The sequence below is a fragment of the Sciurus vulgaris genome (assembly GCF_902686455.1).
Source record: "Sciurus vulgaris genome assembly, chromosome: 3".
Taxonomy (NCBI): domain Eukaryota; kingdom Metazoa; phylum Chordata; class Mammalia; order Rodentia; family Sciuridae; genus Sciurus; species Sciurus vulgaris.
In genome coordinates, this window is record NC_136463.1 from 166,082,983 (window position 1) to 166,098,747 (window position 15,765).

The 15,765-nt window shown below is 34.8% G+C and overlaps 1 protein-coding gene across 6 annotated transcripts in view; it reads left to right on the plus strand.

Moving 5' to 3' along the window:
* Positions 1-15,765, plus strand: part of SPAG16 (sperm associated antigen 16) — a 1,132,889-nt gene that overhangs the window by 649,306 nt on the left and 467,818 nt on the right. The gene's annotated exons all lie outside the window — the stretch shown is intronic.

Below are 15,765 nucleotides of genomic sequence, written 5' to 3' on the forward strand. Positions count from 1 at the left end.
AAACTCATGTGTTAAGCAATGAAAGAAAGTTTAGAGGTGAAAAGATTAGGCTATGAGAACTGTAACCTCATCAGTGGATTAATCTACTAATGAATTAATAATTGAAAGTAATATTGGGTGATAACTATAGGCAGGTGGGACATGGCTACAGGAAGTTGATCCCTAGGCGCATGGTCTAGACGGTATCTTGTCCTTGGTGTATATCTCTCTCTTTCCTCTCCCCTCTCTCTCTCCTTCCTGGCTGCCATGAGTGGAGCAGTTTTCCTCTACCACACCTTTCTGCCATGATGTTCTGCCTCATCTCAGGCCCAGAACAATGGAGTTGGCTGACCACATACTGACCCTTTGAAACCATGAGCCCAAAATAAACTTTTCCTCCTCCATTCTATTTGGATAACAAAGGTAAATTTGTTTCCCTAAAGCACTGGAAAATATAATTTCCATAGAAATTTTAAATAATATAACTCACATTGTCTGACATGAGTTTGTGAAAAAGTCTAACATTTCTGAATGAACAGAATTTGGTGACATGGGATCTGGGTAAAAATGGACCAGACCATCCTCATTCAAGCAACATCGAACGATTATCACCTGATCTGAACTTCGACCACCTAGAAACCTAGAATGAACCCTGCAAAAGCATGCTTCTAGGAGACTTTCACCCTCTAAAGCATTCATCGCAACTGATTTTCCCCATATTTATTATTTACTAGATTTCACCATATAAGTACTGAATTCTCTTTCTCTCTTCAAAACTGATTATCTATTTGTTCAACATGTATGCACTGTGGGTCACGTTATGTCCCTGAAGAGAATACAGCACTGAATGGGACAGTAGAAGCTCTCATTTCTGTGAAGCCTAAATTAGAAGAAAGTGTCACTGGTTGTCCATTCCTCATAAATTAGACAAGCTCTGACTTTACCAAGGATTAAAAAATAATAATAATAATTCCTTACCTCTAGAGATGACTAGGGAGTGCTACTGAGAGTGACTGACTCTCTAAGATGTCACAAGTGAGTCCTAGTTTTCTATCGCTAGAAGTAACTCAGAACTTTAGGATTAATAAGCCAACAATGAGGTGTACATTTAAAATGGTACTGAGTCTTCTCATCTTTCTCAGAGATTGAGTTTTTAATCATTGACATTTAGATTTTTTAGGAGCGTGTAGGTAACTGTCACGCATAAAACATCCAATTAAGATAGTTTAAAGCGGTTTTCACATGAAGGCTGAACTTTCCTGTGACGGTTCTATTTCAATTTGTTTTGGGGTTATTATGTCAATTTGCTTTTTGTTTTGAGTAAAGAAGAAAAGGATGAACTTCAGAATAATATACATTAACAAGAATCAATCTAAAATGCTGTTGAGCAATAAGAATTAGAAATATAAAGAAGTGCTATATATACCTGTTTTAATTTTTACCTGTGGTTCATTAGTAAAGTGCATACTAAATTATGTCGTTTCTTAAATACATAGATGAACTCAGAAAGGTACAAATTTTGTTTTTTGTTTTTGTGAAATGATGTAGGAATGTTGAAGATAAAGAATGTGTTAATTATATTTTTAATTATCATTTCAATACATGCCCAAATAAAAAGTCTTATCCACAAATTCAAAAGTTAAAACTTACTGTTAGAAATTCATTGTAATTTTCTAAACATGCATTTTAAAAGGTACAACATTTGTGCCTTGAAATAGAAAACATGCTTTAATGTAAAAGTATAACTACCATAAAAGGAAGTATTTAACACTTTTTCCTGATTAAATTCACCCAGATAGTGGACAAGTCTTTAAAAGCATTTAATGTGTCCCATTTTAGAGGTGACCTACAATTTATTTCATTTCCTATTTCCCTAGTTATAAGACAAAGTAAATGTACTTTTTAGAAAAAAAAAAAATGCCAGTATATAAATTTAACTTTACTATTTTACATATATGAATTAATACATCATAGGTATATAAATTATAATAAATTTGCCTGTAGTAGCAAAATACTATGTATTGCTTAATATTCATTATAAGGTATAAATCTCTTAACACAAGTGACACTTGTTAATTATATATGCAATCACTTCTTACTCCTTGCTTTTATTTACTCTTAATACATTTATAAGCCCACCTTAGACCACAGACTTTCAGTGGTACCTCTGACAATGCTCTTCATTATCTGAATTTAATTGACTCGCATCATCCATGTTTATATCCTTTACTACCTTAAACTTCCTAAGAACCCAATCCCCAAATGAAACTGATTGTTCACGTTCCCTTAAAAGGACATTGGTATTAATTCCATCAGAAAAGAGCCTTGTGTGTCTGGGTCACCATAAAGATGCTACCATTACATTCTAAATAGTGTCCATTTATCCACGAATCAGACTTTATCTCTCACTTGTCTCTGATCTCTCTCTCACTGCATGCTCTGGATTTCAATGCCTGTCATCAGAAAAATATTTCTTATGCTCTGTCTCTTCAAAGTACCATTTATCTTGTTGCTTAAACTGCTATCCCTTGAGGATATTGATTCCCTTTTCTAATGGAGCCTATAACTCTCTTCTTTTAATCCTTCTCAATATTCACAATGAATATTAAGCATGCAGAGATTGTCATTGAGGTGCATACATATAATTTATTTTAGAGTTTTCATACCTTTATCATATAGTAGTTCACACATAGATAAATGTAAAGTTAAATTTATTCTTGAAGTACTGACACAAATTCCATCCCCCAGGACATGCAGGTTTGTTCACTAGCATGCTACCGGTAACCAGAATAGATCTTGAAATATACTGGGAAAGTAATAAACACTTGTTGAATTAATATGTAAATTAATTATTTATAATTATTCTTCACTCTTCACTGTTAATCCTTGACCACAAACCATAGCTCTTTATAAGTGCATGCTTCTAGACTATACCATCTCTCAGTCCTCTAGGTCTTCCCCATCGTATTTTGATGAATTTAGTACTTACTGTCCTCATTAGCTATAACATAAATATCCAAGTAGAAAATCCAACAAACACCCTTGCTTCTCAGTTTATTCACTCCCTTATTTTCAATAACTTTCAAATCTTGACTTTCGGCAGTATCATGTCTCTTCTTTCCAGCTGGTGTACTCTTACAGCACGCTGCAAAAATGTGTTGATTCCAGTGGTATTGGAAATTAATTGTCTCCACCATTTTTCTCCTTTATGACCATCTCCCTCTTGTTTTTACTGAGTGGTGAGTTTCAGGGTCCACTACAGTGATCTCTCCTTTTCCCCAGTTGTCAATTCCCTTGCTTTCTCTTCCCCTAAAATTATTCCCAGTCAAACTCCAACTCTGGTTAAACCAAATTCTCTGTTTGCATTTGGTCAGCTGAGCATGACTAAGGAAAAATCACAGAATCATGCTAACTTTATGTTTATAACCTCAACTCACAAACTGAATCTACTGCATCTCCTCTGTCAATGTACTTTCTGCTATATGAGACGAAGATTTCATGGCTTTCTCTACTGTCTCTTGATCCTTAACAGGTTCTCCATTCCTGTTCCCTCTGAGCTGATGGCCTGGATGTTTTACTTCACAAAGCAAAGGGAAGGAATCAGAGAAAAATTATTTTATCTTCTACCTCCAAATCCATCCATGACTTATGTTTTCTCTCTCTATCCCTTGTTTGGGTGGTACTATTCTAGACTGGCTTACCTGTTGCTAGGTTGTCTGGGATGGGTTTATTTATATTTCTGGAGCTTTAACTGGGCACCTGAGGTTACTCTTTATGTGATCTCTCATCCATAAGCAAGCACACCTGAGCTTTTGCTCATGGTAGCAGAAATGGTCCAGCAAGATAAAACAAAAGCTCAGTGCACAAGAACTTGCTTAAACTGTTCTTGAAAACTCATTAATGACCACACAGTCACATGACCAAATTAGAGTTAATGTGGGAGAAGTGAATAAAGGAGTGAATATGCTCATAAAACATGCAAATAAAAAATGTAGACTTCTCTGGGTTAGATGTATTAATGTAAAATTCATGGTGAAACCTAAACCTCAGTGTGATGGTTTTAGAGGTGGGACTTTGGGAGATAATTAGATCATGAGGGTGTCGTTCTCATGAAGAGGATTAATGTTCTTACAGGAAGAGACAAGGATCTTGTTTCCTCTCTCTTTGCTCTTTACTGTGTGAGCAAAGATTGAGAAGACAGCCATCTGCAAACAATGCAGTGAGCTTTTACTAGACATTGGATCTTCTGGCAACTTGATCTTGGATTTTCTAGCCCTGAAAACCATGAGAAATAAATACTTGCTGTTTTAGCTACCTAGTCTATTTGTGACAACAAACTAAGCAACAATTTTGCAAATAATGTATCCTCTTTCTAATCCATTATTCCTCTAACAGTATCTTGCTTGCCAATGTAAACACAGTATTGTGGTTATATGTTAGCCATATGTTAGAATATAGATGGATGATGATTCTTCTGTTAGTATAGGTAGGTGAAGACAACTTTTAATACCATTCTTCCAGTAAAATGGGGTCTGACTTCTTATCTCAATTCTTACACATAGGTAACTGGAGAAATTTTTACAAATTAATTGTTGAAGTAACTTTAGGTTCTCTGTACTTCTCTGATGAATAAATTCCAGATAACCATTTTTGTACCTTCTTATTTTAAACTTGTTTAATGCTCATAATAATTTGAAAATGAAACATTTCCCCTGTACCCTGCACCTAGATTTTCCCAATGATCATATGTTACATGACCAATTATATACTGTGAAAACTAGGATTTCGATATTGGTACAATATTATTAAACACAGACCTTGATTGAATTTCACCAATTTCAACATTCAGTATTTTGTGTGTGTGCATGTATGCATGTGTGTCTGTGTAGTTCTATGAAATTTTATCAATATGTAGATTAGAATAAGCATTGAAAAGAACAGTCGGGTCTATCACCACTAACTCCTTCATGTTTCTCCTTAATCAGCATGCTGTTCTTCTAATGCTTACCCTTGGCAATCACTGATCTGTTTTCTATTACTAAAATTGTTAATTTAAAACTTATACATGGGTAAGAGTCATCTAGGAGGTACCATTAAAGATTGTCTTTTTTTTTTTTTTCACTTAGTATAATGCCCCTGAGATGCACTGATATGTTGTATCAATGGTTTGCTGCTTTTTCTTGCTGAATAATAGCCCATTGTCTGTGTATACCATAATTTAGTTATTCATTCACTCCTTAAAGGACATCTGGTTAGAGTCTAATTTGGAGATATTACAAATAAAGTTGCAGTGAACATTCATGTACAGGTTTTTGTGTGAACTTGTTTTTATTTCTCTTGGGTATGTGTCCAAAAGATAGACTGAGTCATATGGTAAATGTATATTTAATGTAACGAAAACTACCAACTCTTCCACCATTGTCACTGTGCTGGCTGTTTTACATTCCCATTGGTAATACATGAGAAATGGTTTATGTGGATCCTCAATAGCATTTACTACTACAAATAAGCTTTTTATTTTGGTAATTTTAACAGCTATGTAGTGATGTCTCATTATGGGTTTTAATTGATATTTCTCTAAGACATAATGATGCTTGAACATTCGTTTTTGTACTTTTTGCCATTTGTATGAGTTCCTTGGTGAAATATTTGTTCAATTTTTTCACACTTTTTCTTACATATTATTTATTTTATTACAGACAACTATAAAACAAGTTTTAAAATAAGATAGCATAATTCCTTCAGTGTGTTTTTCCTTTTTCTTTATTGTTTTGACTATTCTGGTTTCTTGGTGGTTCTGTTTTTTCCCCTAATGAAAAATCACATCAGCCTTGTTTTCCTGGTTATCTGTGTATTGACATATTCCCTTTCTAGTTAAGTTTTACTTCTTTTGCTTTCCATCCCTCACTGATGTCTTATTAATCCCTCTTGTTTGTTCATGCTGCCTTTCAGAATCAATCTCTCTTTAGATTCAATCCAGCAATCCACCTATAATTTTCCCAAAAAAATTTGAGTTGAAGACTCCCCCTTTCTAGGAAACCTTTCCTGTCTAACCTCAATCTCTGAAGCCTACACATTTCTTTCCTATTTATTTTTCCTTAGTAGGTTCATTTGTGAGTTTTTAAGACCTTATCATATACATACACACACACAAATTCATACATACATAAATGTACTCTTCCCAAATAGCATTCAAAATTTTCAAATTAAAATAAGCAGTAAAGAATGTGTAAGAAAGCCCATCAAATTTTGATATTTTTCCTTGAAGATTCAATTGTAACTATTTTATTGTTAATATTAAACTATTTAAAAAATTCTCTCTGACTCTTTAATTTTCCTCCTTTTATTGTTGCCCTTTCCCCCCCTCAATTTGTTGCAGCTGCTTTGCTGGTGCCTAAGGCTCATGCGTCCTCTTTCTACTGGGTTTTATGAATAATTTGTTCTGTCATAAAGCATTCATGTTTTTGCTCTAGTTCTCTTTATCTTTGCTGTGTCTGTGCCACATCGCAATCACTAGTTTCTCTCCCTTGCAAATAATCAATGGAGCCTCTAATAGTTGACTAATGTCATATTATCCCAGCCTCTGGCTCACATTTTCCCTCAGAATTTATTCTTAAATCTTTATCTCTTTTCTAAATAAATGGCTATTTTATACAATCTCCCATATATACTTCCGTTACAGTTGTTTCAAAATTGCATTATAGTTAAATTAGTCCTCCACAACTCCTTTCCACTTAGAAAGGTACATAACCTTCAGGGCATGATCCTAAATAAATGATTCCATGTAACTTCTTTTCATCCCCTGTCTCCTACAATAGGGTCTTCCTATATTTGTACTGAATGAACTAAATCTGAGTGTTTTTGAAAACGTTCTCTCTTCAAATATTTTTTAAATATACCATTTAATCAAACAGAGCAATAAAAGTGTTCATATTGGATGGAAACAGAGTCTACAATTGTTTATCTTTTCTAGGGCAAGAGCACCACTCAAACACAACAGTCCATTTTAATGTGCAATTTTTACCCATCAAACAATGAAAATTGCTAATGAATTAAAAACACTTTGCTAAATGATCACAACTTTTTACTTTCAAACATGTATTTGTTTGCACTGTGAGGTCTTTTGACCTCAACCCTGCTTATAAAAGTAAACAAGTTTTGACTGGAGGATTGAAAGAACATTCTCACTGAATATTTAACTTCAAATATTATTTACCATGCCCACGTGTGCTCTTTATTTTGATTGTATAATGAAACATATGAAAGAAGGTTTGAATCTGACAAAATTAAATGCACACAAAAACTATGTACAGAGATGTTTGTGATCTTATGTACAGGTGAAGAAATGCAAAGCAACAGATTTGGGTTACTTTCTAAAACTAACATTAATTATAATGACTTCTTTCTGCCCCAGTAGCAAATCTTTGCTGTATAACTATTCTTCACTGAATACAAACCTCACATGTGTGAACAAAATGTAGACTTTATTCAGATGACATAAAAATACATAATGTTAGATTAGAAGTAATTGAAATCGCCTTACTGCATATGTCTATGGTTAGGTGACACAAACTGGCATATATTTCTTATTCATGAGTTTCCTGAGAGGAGAATCCACCTGAATCCTAAACTGCTATGAACTGTTAATATATGCTAGCTTGGAATTAGATAACCTGGTCACATTATATAAAATAAAAATGTTTCATGCAATGGCCAACTCTTCTCATTTGAATTGTAGTTTCTGTGGCCTGTGCCAAGCTTTGCAAATGCATCATTATTTCCCTATAGTCTTCTAAGGGGTAAGAAAAATGAGATTTTGAAAAAAAAATTTCAAATTGCCAAATGACTTCTTTTCTCTCCACAGAGGCAGAGTTCTTGCTCTAACATGTCTGTGCTGTTGGTGATGTGCATGCGCAGGGACAGTCATCTTGTGATTAAGCCTTTCTTCTTCATCTGGTCTGCTTCCATTCAGTAGGATTGGAAACAGTCAGCCCTTAAACAATGGCTTCCCCATTAGAAATGTCTATAGGTCATTTGACTAACATTAGTAGTTTCCTAATTACCTCTGTGCTTACCAAGATACTTTAAAGGCACATCAGTGTTTATAGCGTCAAATTCACAATAGCCAAGTCATGGAACCAGCCCAGATGCCCATCAACAGATACACACACACACACACACACACACACACATACACACAAAGTGGATCACAAGTTCTAAACAGCCTCAGCAATTCAGAGAGACCCTGTCTCAAAAACAAAAAGGACTGGAGATATAGCTAAATGGTAGAGCACTCTGATCAATCTCAGTACCATAAATAAACAACCAAATAAAATTCAAGGCAGCACTGCTTTAGGAACGAGTTGTGCATTTCCCCTTTGGCATAGTTTTTTTTTTTTCCCCTAAAATTTGTTCTAATTAGCTATACGTGACAGTAGAATGCATTTCGACACGTCATACATAAATGGAGTATAACTCGTATGTGATATAGTTACACTGGTCATATAATCATATATGCACATAGGATAATAATATCTGACTCATTCTACCAGCCTTTGTAATACATTTGGTTTCAGTTGATTAATATATATCTTTTCAAATACTTTTACTTTGATAACCAAGATTTTAAAAATACCATCCTCATATTCAAACTTGCATGATACTATTGGTCAAATTCTATTAGAAATTTGAGATTTTACAATTTGAGGATAACTTAAACTCTGAATAGGTAAGAATAATTTTAGAGTGTATGAAATGTACTTTCCCTTGTATTTACAAAAACATGTAGCATTTAAAATTTAGATATGATGATGGCATAAACTTGATATTCAAATAGGAATGTAAATTATAAATTATAAATTTAAAAATTAATCTAAATACAGGGTAATGATGTCTGTCTCAGTCCACTATTTTTCACACCCCCTCTCATTTCCCTCTACGTAATCTAAGTTCCTCCATTCTTCTGTTACCCCTGACCACACCACCCCCATTATATATTATCATCCACTTATCAGGGAAATCATTCGGCCTTTGATTTTTTTTTTAGGATTGGCTTATTTCACTTAGCATGATATTCTCCAATTCCATCCATTTATCTGCAAATGCCATAATATTATTCTTTTTCATGGTTGAATAATATACCATTGTGTATATATACCACAGTTTCTTTATCCATTCATCTGTTGAAGGGCATCTAGATTGATTTTGCAAACTAGCTATTGTAAATTGAGCTGCTATGAACATTGATGTGGCTCTGTTAGTGTAGTATGCTGATTTTAAGTCCTTTGGGTATAAACTGAGGAGTGGGATAACTGGGTCAAAAGGTGGGTCCATTCCAAGTTTTCTGAGGATTCTCCACACTGCTTCCCAGAGTGGCTGCACCAATTTGCAACTCCACCAGCAATGTAAAAGTGTGCCTTTTTCCCCACATCCATGTCAACATCTATTATTGTTTGTGTTCTTGATAATAGCCATTCTAATTGAAGTAAGATGAAATCTTAGAGTTGTGTTAATTTTCATTTGTCTAATTACTAGAAATATTGAACATTTTTTCATATATCTTTTGATTGCTTTCAGATCTTCTTCTGTGAAGTATTTGCTCATTTTCTTAGCCCATTTATTGACTGGGTTATTTGTAATCTTGGTGTAAAATTTTTTGAGTTCTTTATAAATTCTGGAGATTAATGCTCTATCTGAGGTACATGTGGCAAAGATTTTCTCCCACTCTGTGGGCTCTCTCTTTATATTGTTGATTATTTCCTTCGCTGAGAAAAAGCTTTTTAGTTTGAATCTATCTTATTTATTGATTCCTGCTTTTATTTTTGTGCTTTGGGATTCTTGTTAAGGAAGTCTGGTGCTAAGCCAACATGATAAAGATTAGGACTCCTTTGTCTTCTCTTGGTGCAGGGCCTCTGGTCTAATTGCTAGGTCCTTCATCCATTTTGGGTTGAGTTTTGTGCAGGGTGAGAGATAGAGGTTTAATTTCATTTTACTGCATATGGGTTTTCAGTTTTCCCAGCACTATTTGTTGAAGATGCTGCCTTTTCTTCATTGTATGTTTTTGGATCCTTTGTCTAGTATCAGGTGACTGTATTTATGTGGGTTTGTCTCTGTGTCTTCTATTCTGTACCATTGGTCAACCTGCCTATTTTGGTGCCAATATCATGCCATTTTTGTTACTATTGCTTTGTAGTATAGTTGAAGGTCTGGTATTGTGATACCACCTGGTTCTCTCTTCCAGCTAAGGATTGCTTTGGCTATTCTGGGTCTCTTATTTTTCCAAATGAATTTCATGATTGCTTTCTCTATTTCTATGAGGAATGTCATTGGGATTTTAATTGGAATTGCATTGAATCTGTATAGTGCCTTTGGTAGAATGGCCATTTTGACAATATTACTTCTACCTATCTAAGAACATGGGAGATCTTTCCATCTCCTAAAGTTTTCTTCAATTTTTTTCTTTAGTTTTCTGTAATTTTCATTGTAGAGTTCTTTCACCTCTTTTAAAAATCTATACTCAAAAAAAAAAAATAGAAAATATCGAAGACACTGACAAAATTTTAGAGACATATGATCCTCCCAAACTGAACCAGGAAGACATATACAATTTAAACAAATCAATTTCAAGTACCAAAATAGAAGAAGCCATCAAAAGCCTATCAACCAAGAAAAGCCCAGCTGGATTCTCAGCTGAATTCTACAAGACCTTTAAAGAAAAACCAATACCAATACTCCTCAAAGTATTCCAGGGGAAAAAAAAAGTAGGGAACCCTTCCAAACTCATTCTATGAAGCTAGTATCACTCTGATACCAAAACCAGACAAAGACTCATCAAGGAAAGAAAACTTTAGACCAATATCCCTGATAAACATAAATACAAAAATCCTTAACAAAATACTGGCAAAGCGCATACAAAAATATACTAAAAAGATAGTGCACCATGATCACGTGGATCCCAGGGATGCAAGTTTGGTTCAGCATCCAGAAATCAATAAATGTAATTCATCACAATAGACTTAAAGTTATGAATCACATGATTATTTCAATAGATGCAGAAAAAGCATTTGATAAAATACAGCACCCCTTCATGCTCAAAACACTAGAAAAAATAGGGATAGTGGGAACATTCCTTAACATTGTAAAGGCCATTTATGCTAAGCCCATGGCCAATATCATTCTAAATGGTGAAAAACTGAAAGCATTCCCCCTAAACACTGGAACAAGGCAGGGATGCCCTCTTTCACCACTTCTATTCAACATTGTCCTTGAAACACTAGCCAGAGCAATCAGACAGATTAAATAAGAAATTAAGTAGATATGAATAGGAAAAGAACTCAGACTATCACTATTTGCTGATGACATGGTTCTCTATTTAGAGGATTCATAAAATTCAACCAGAAAACTTCTAGAACTCATAAATGAATTCAGCAAAGTAGCAGGATATAAAATCAACACTGGTAAATGTAATGCATTTGTATTCATAAGTGATGAATCCTCTGAAAACTGAAGATAATTATTTAACATGTTAGAACAACACATATGAACATTGAGGACATTATACTGGGTGAAATAAGCCAGTTAGGAAACCACAAATATTGTATGATTCTATTTATGTGAGTTGTCTACAATGGTCAAATTGATAAAGATGAGAGAATGTTAGTTGTTAGGGACTTAGGGTACAAGGAGAAATGAAGATTTTTTATTTAATGAGTGAGATAGAGTTACAGTTTTACAAGATAAAGTGTGTTCTAGAGATAGGACTATATAATCATGTGAATATGCATAACACTACTCAACTATACTCTTAAAATGGTTAAGTTAGTAAATTTTATGTTATTTGTATTTTACCACAATTTAAAAATATGCATCACTGTTGATTAAGCAAAACTAAACCTACATTAACTAACAAAGGGTTTATTTTTATAGGTAAAAATGATCAAAAGCATGCATTCATTTGCATATTTGCCAAAATGAATGAATCAAATTTAATACATATTCCTGATTCAAAAACAAAATAATTCACAAACAAGTAATTGAGGAAATGCTATTTAACAAATATAGGACTGTCTAAAATTTATGCCCGATGTCTTCCTCGGTCGTCAAACTTTAGAGGTTTCTTCTTAAAATCAGGCCTATGATGTAGAATCTATCATCATCCTTACTACTGGGTTTCAAATCATGGATTTTTTTTTATAATTTGGATAAAACAGACTTAAAATTTTGTTAGATGTATGAAAATGAAAAAATAATTTCATAATGGAAAGCAATAGAGACTGACCCATTGTATATCAAAACAAACAATATTCTGAGCATATAAAATGTATTCAAATCTAAAATAATTAAAGTAGAAAAATTTAGGAAATGTTTAGAGGAAAACAATGTAAATATAAATTGAGTATATAAACCAAAAATGTCAGGAATTATAGAATTTATATATTTATATACATAGATATGTATAAAATAAAATATATACATCTATATCACAAAACATTAATTTAAAACAAGGAAGTCTCCCTAATATCAAACAAATAGAAAGTAGAAACAAGTTTATATACTGTATAGTCCCTTTAAAGATATTAATGCAAACATAACTTAGAGAATAATAGTCAAAATATAATTTTCTTAAATTTGCTAAAATGTAAAAAAAAAATTTAAAATAATTATTTGTGAGCCACGTGATTAAGGGTGACTTTTATTTTCTTCAACACATTTTTGCATATTTTCCAAATCTCCTACAATCTACTTTTAATTCTTTGATAATCTGAGAAATAAAGTTTGTTAAAAATGTTGTGCCTGTTTTACACTGTCCACATGAGATTTGTTAGTCACTCGTTGGTGCTTACTGCATCCATTTTCCCCAATCATCTGACTCTGCCTTTTGCTGACTCTGGTGTTTCATCTTGATTGCTAGGGCATGTGACCTCCTCAGCAACCTCTGTTCCTCCATTCATTAAGAGAAGAATGGCATATGATGAGATTCAAACCCAGACAGTCATTTCTTTGGCTTTCTTGCTCCGGTTGCTATAGTTCTTGCAGGTCACAAGGAGCTTGAGAGATTCAGAGTTGAGCTTTGGAGCCCAGAGCTTAAGTGGACTGTGGTGGAGGCTCTCAGGCTGCTTCACCTTTTGAGTAACTTAGTTCAAATTGGTTCCACTCATTTGTTTGCCTGTAAATTCAAGTCTTCTTCCTTACTCATGTGATTTTTTATTAGAAATGTTATATTCAACATACTTAATATACTTATTTACATGCTCCTATGAGAACATAAAAATTACGCTACATCCTACCACTATTTCACCTCAAACCATATTCTGTCTGACCTAAGTGCCCATCAGCACCATCTTTGTGTTGAACTCACAAAATATGGCAGTCAGCAAATCTGTTTTTCTCCTCTTCAGTATCCATTAGGGAATTGGTTTTTGTGTCACTTTGAATTTTATCAGATAAAACCCCTCAAATGAATAGAACTATATTGTAGGTTAAAAAAGAACCAAAGAGAAGCGAAACGAGACATATGCTAAATTCGCAGTGAAATAATTAAGATTTTAAAATATTCAGATAGTACTCTAGCTATTTGAGAGGAAAAGGGAAAATACCTTTTTCTTTGTGATTATAAGGTCAATTTTATTTTATTTTTTTATTTCTTATTTTTTTAGCTGTAATTTCCTTTTTTATTGTAAACAAATGGGATACATTTGTACATGGTGTAAAGGCATATCATTTGTGTAATCATAAAATTCATAGGGTAATGTTGTTTGATTCATTCTGTTATTTTTTCCCTTCCACCCACCCCTCCCACCGCTCTTTTCCCTCTATACAGTCCTTCCTTCCTCCATTCTTGCCCCCCTCCCTAAACCTAACACTAACCCTTCCCTCCCCGCATTATGTGTCCTCATCCACACTTATTTGGTTTTTTGAGATTGGCTTATCTCACTTAGCATGATATTCTCCAATTTCATCCATTTGCCTGCAAATGCCATAATTTTATCATTCTTTATGGCTGAGTAATATTCCATTGTATATATATACCACAGTTTCTTTATCCATTCATCAATTGAAGGACATCTAGGTTGGTTCCACAATCTCGCTATGGTGAATTGAGCAGCTATGAACATTGATGTGGCTGTATCCCTGTAGTATGCTGATTTTAAGTCCTTTGGGTATAGGCCAAGGAGTGGGATAGCTGGGTCAAATGGTGGTTCCATTTGACCCAGCTATTCCAAGCTTTCTAAGGAATCTCCACACTGCTTTTCAGAGTGGCTGCACTAATTTGCAGCCCCACCAGCAATGTATGAGTGTACCGTTTTCCCCACATCCTCGCCAACACCTGTTGTTGCTTGTATTCTTGATAATCACCATTCTAATTGGGGTGAGATGGAGCCTTAGGGTGGTTTTGATTTGCATTTCTCTTATAACTAGAGATGTTGAACATTTTTCCATATGTTTGTTGATTGCTTGTACATCTTCTGTGAAGTGTCTGTTCATTTCCTTAGCCCATTTGTCGACTGGATTATTTGCATTCTTGGTGTAGAGTTTTTTGAGTTCTTTATAGATTCTGGAGATTAGTGCTCTATCTGAAGTATGATTGGCAAAGATTTTCTCCCACTCTGTAGGCTCTTTCTTTGCATTGATGATAGTTTCCTTTGCTGAGAGAAAGCTTTTTAGTTTGAATCTATCCCAGTTATTGATTCTTGTTTTTATTTCTTGTGCTATGGGAGTCCTGTTGAGGAAGTCTGGTCCTAAGCCGACATGTTGAAGATCTGGACCTACTTTTTCTTCTATAATCTGCAGGGTCTCTGGTCTGATTCCGAGGTCCTTAATCCATTTTGAGTTTAGTTTCGTGCATGGTGAGAGATATGGGTTTTGTTTCATTCTGTTGCATATGGATTTCCAATTCTGCCAGCACCATTTGTTGAAGAGGCTATCTTTTCTCCATTGCATATTTTTGGCCTCTTTGTGTTGGGGGCTGTGCCATGTTGGCGGCGCCGGGATGGCACCTGATCACATCGGCAGCGAGGAGGTTAATTGACATAAGCACACTCAGGTGATTTTCTCGTCCACACACACAATGTATGCACATGTGTTCTTGAGCACTAATTGCCTGCTCGGAGCATCTCGCCTAATCTTTGCATAAGAGGTGTGGCCCTGCTCTCTGCGTCCTGGAGGTGATATAAGCGTAGGCGGAGCAAGACAGAGACACAGCAGCCATTAGAAGAAAAGCAGGAGAAGAAGGACACACGCGCGAATAGCAGAAATATCAGCCAGAAGAAAGAATACAGCAGCGAGTAGGGGCAGCGGTGGAAGGCAGATCGCAGAAGGGAGAACTGAGACGCATCACTAGAGAACCTTGGGTGAACGTACCCTTAATTCACAGGATGCAGGACTTAAAGGTGTAGCAAGCCTCTTCCTCTAAGCTCTAAGCAAAGCTAGTCTTTCAAAGTTTCTCTCTTACAGCAGCCAGAGGGAAAAAAGCAAAGCCTTTCTCTCTGATAAGCAAAGTCTCTCTCTCTCTCCTCTCAAAGCAAGTAAACCTCATTTCCTTTATACTCTATAAACAAGCAAGAAAGCAGTGCACTAAAGAGAAAGATAGGAGTGCCTCAGTTTCCACTCCACCACCCATAAGACCCGAGCAAGTTGTTGCTGCAGGCGGTGACAAATATCCATGGATTATGGAACCACAAAGAGCCAGCGACACCTTTGTCTAGTATGAGAAAGTTGTATTTATTTGGGTTTGTGTCCGTGTCCTCTATTCTGTACCATTGATCTACCTTTCTATTTTAGTACCAA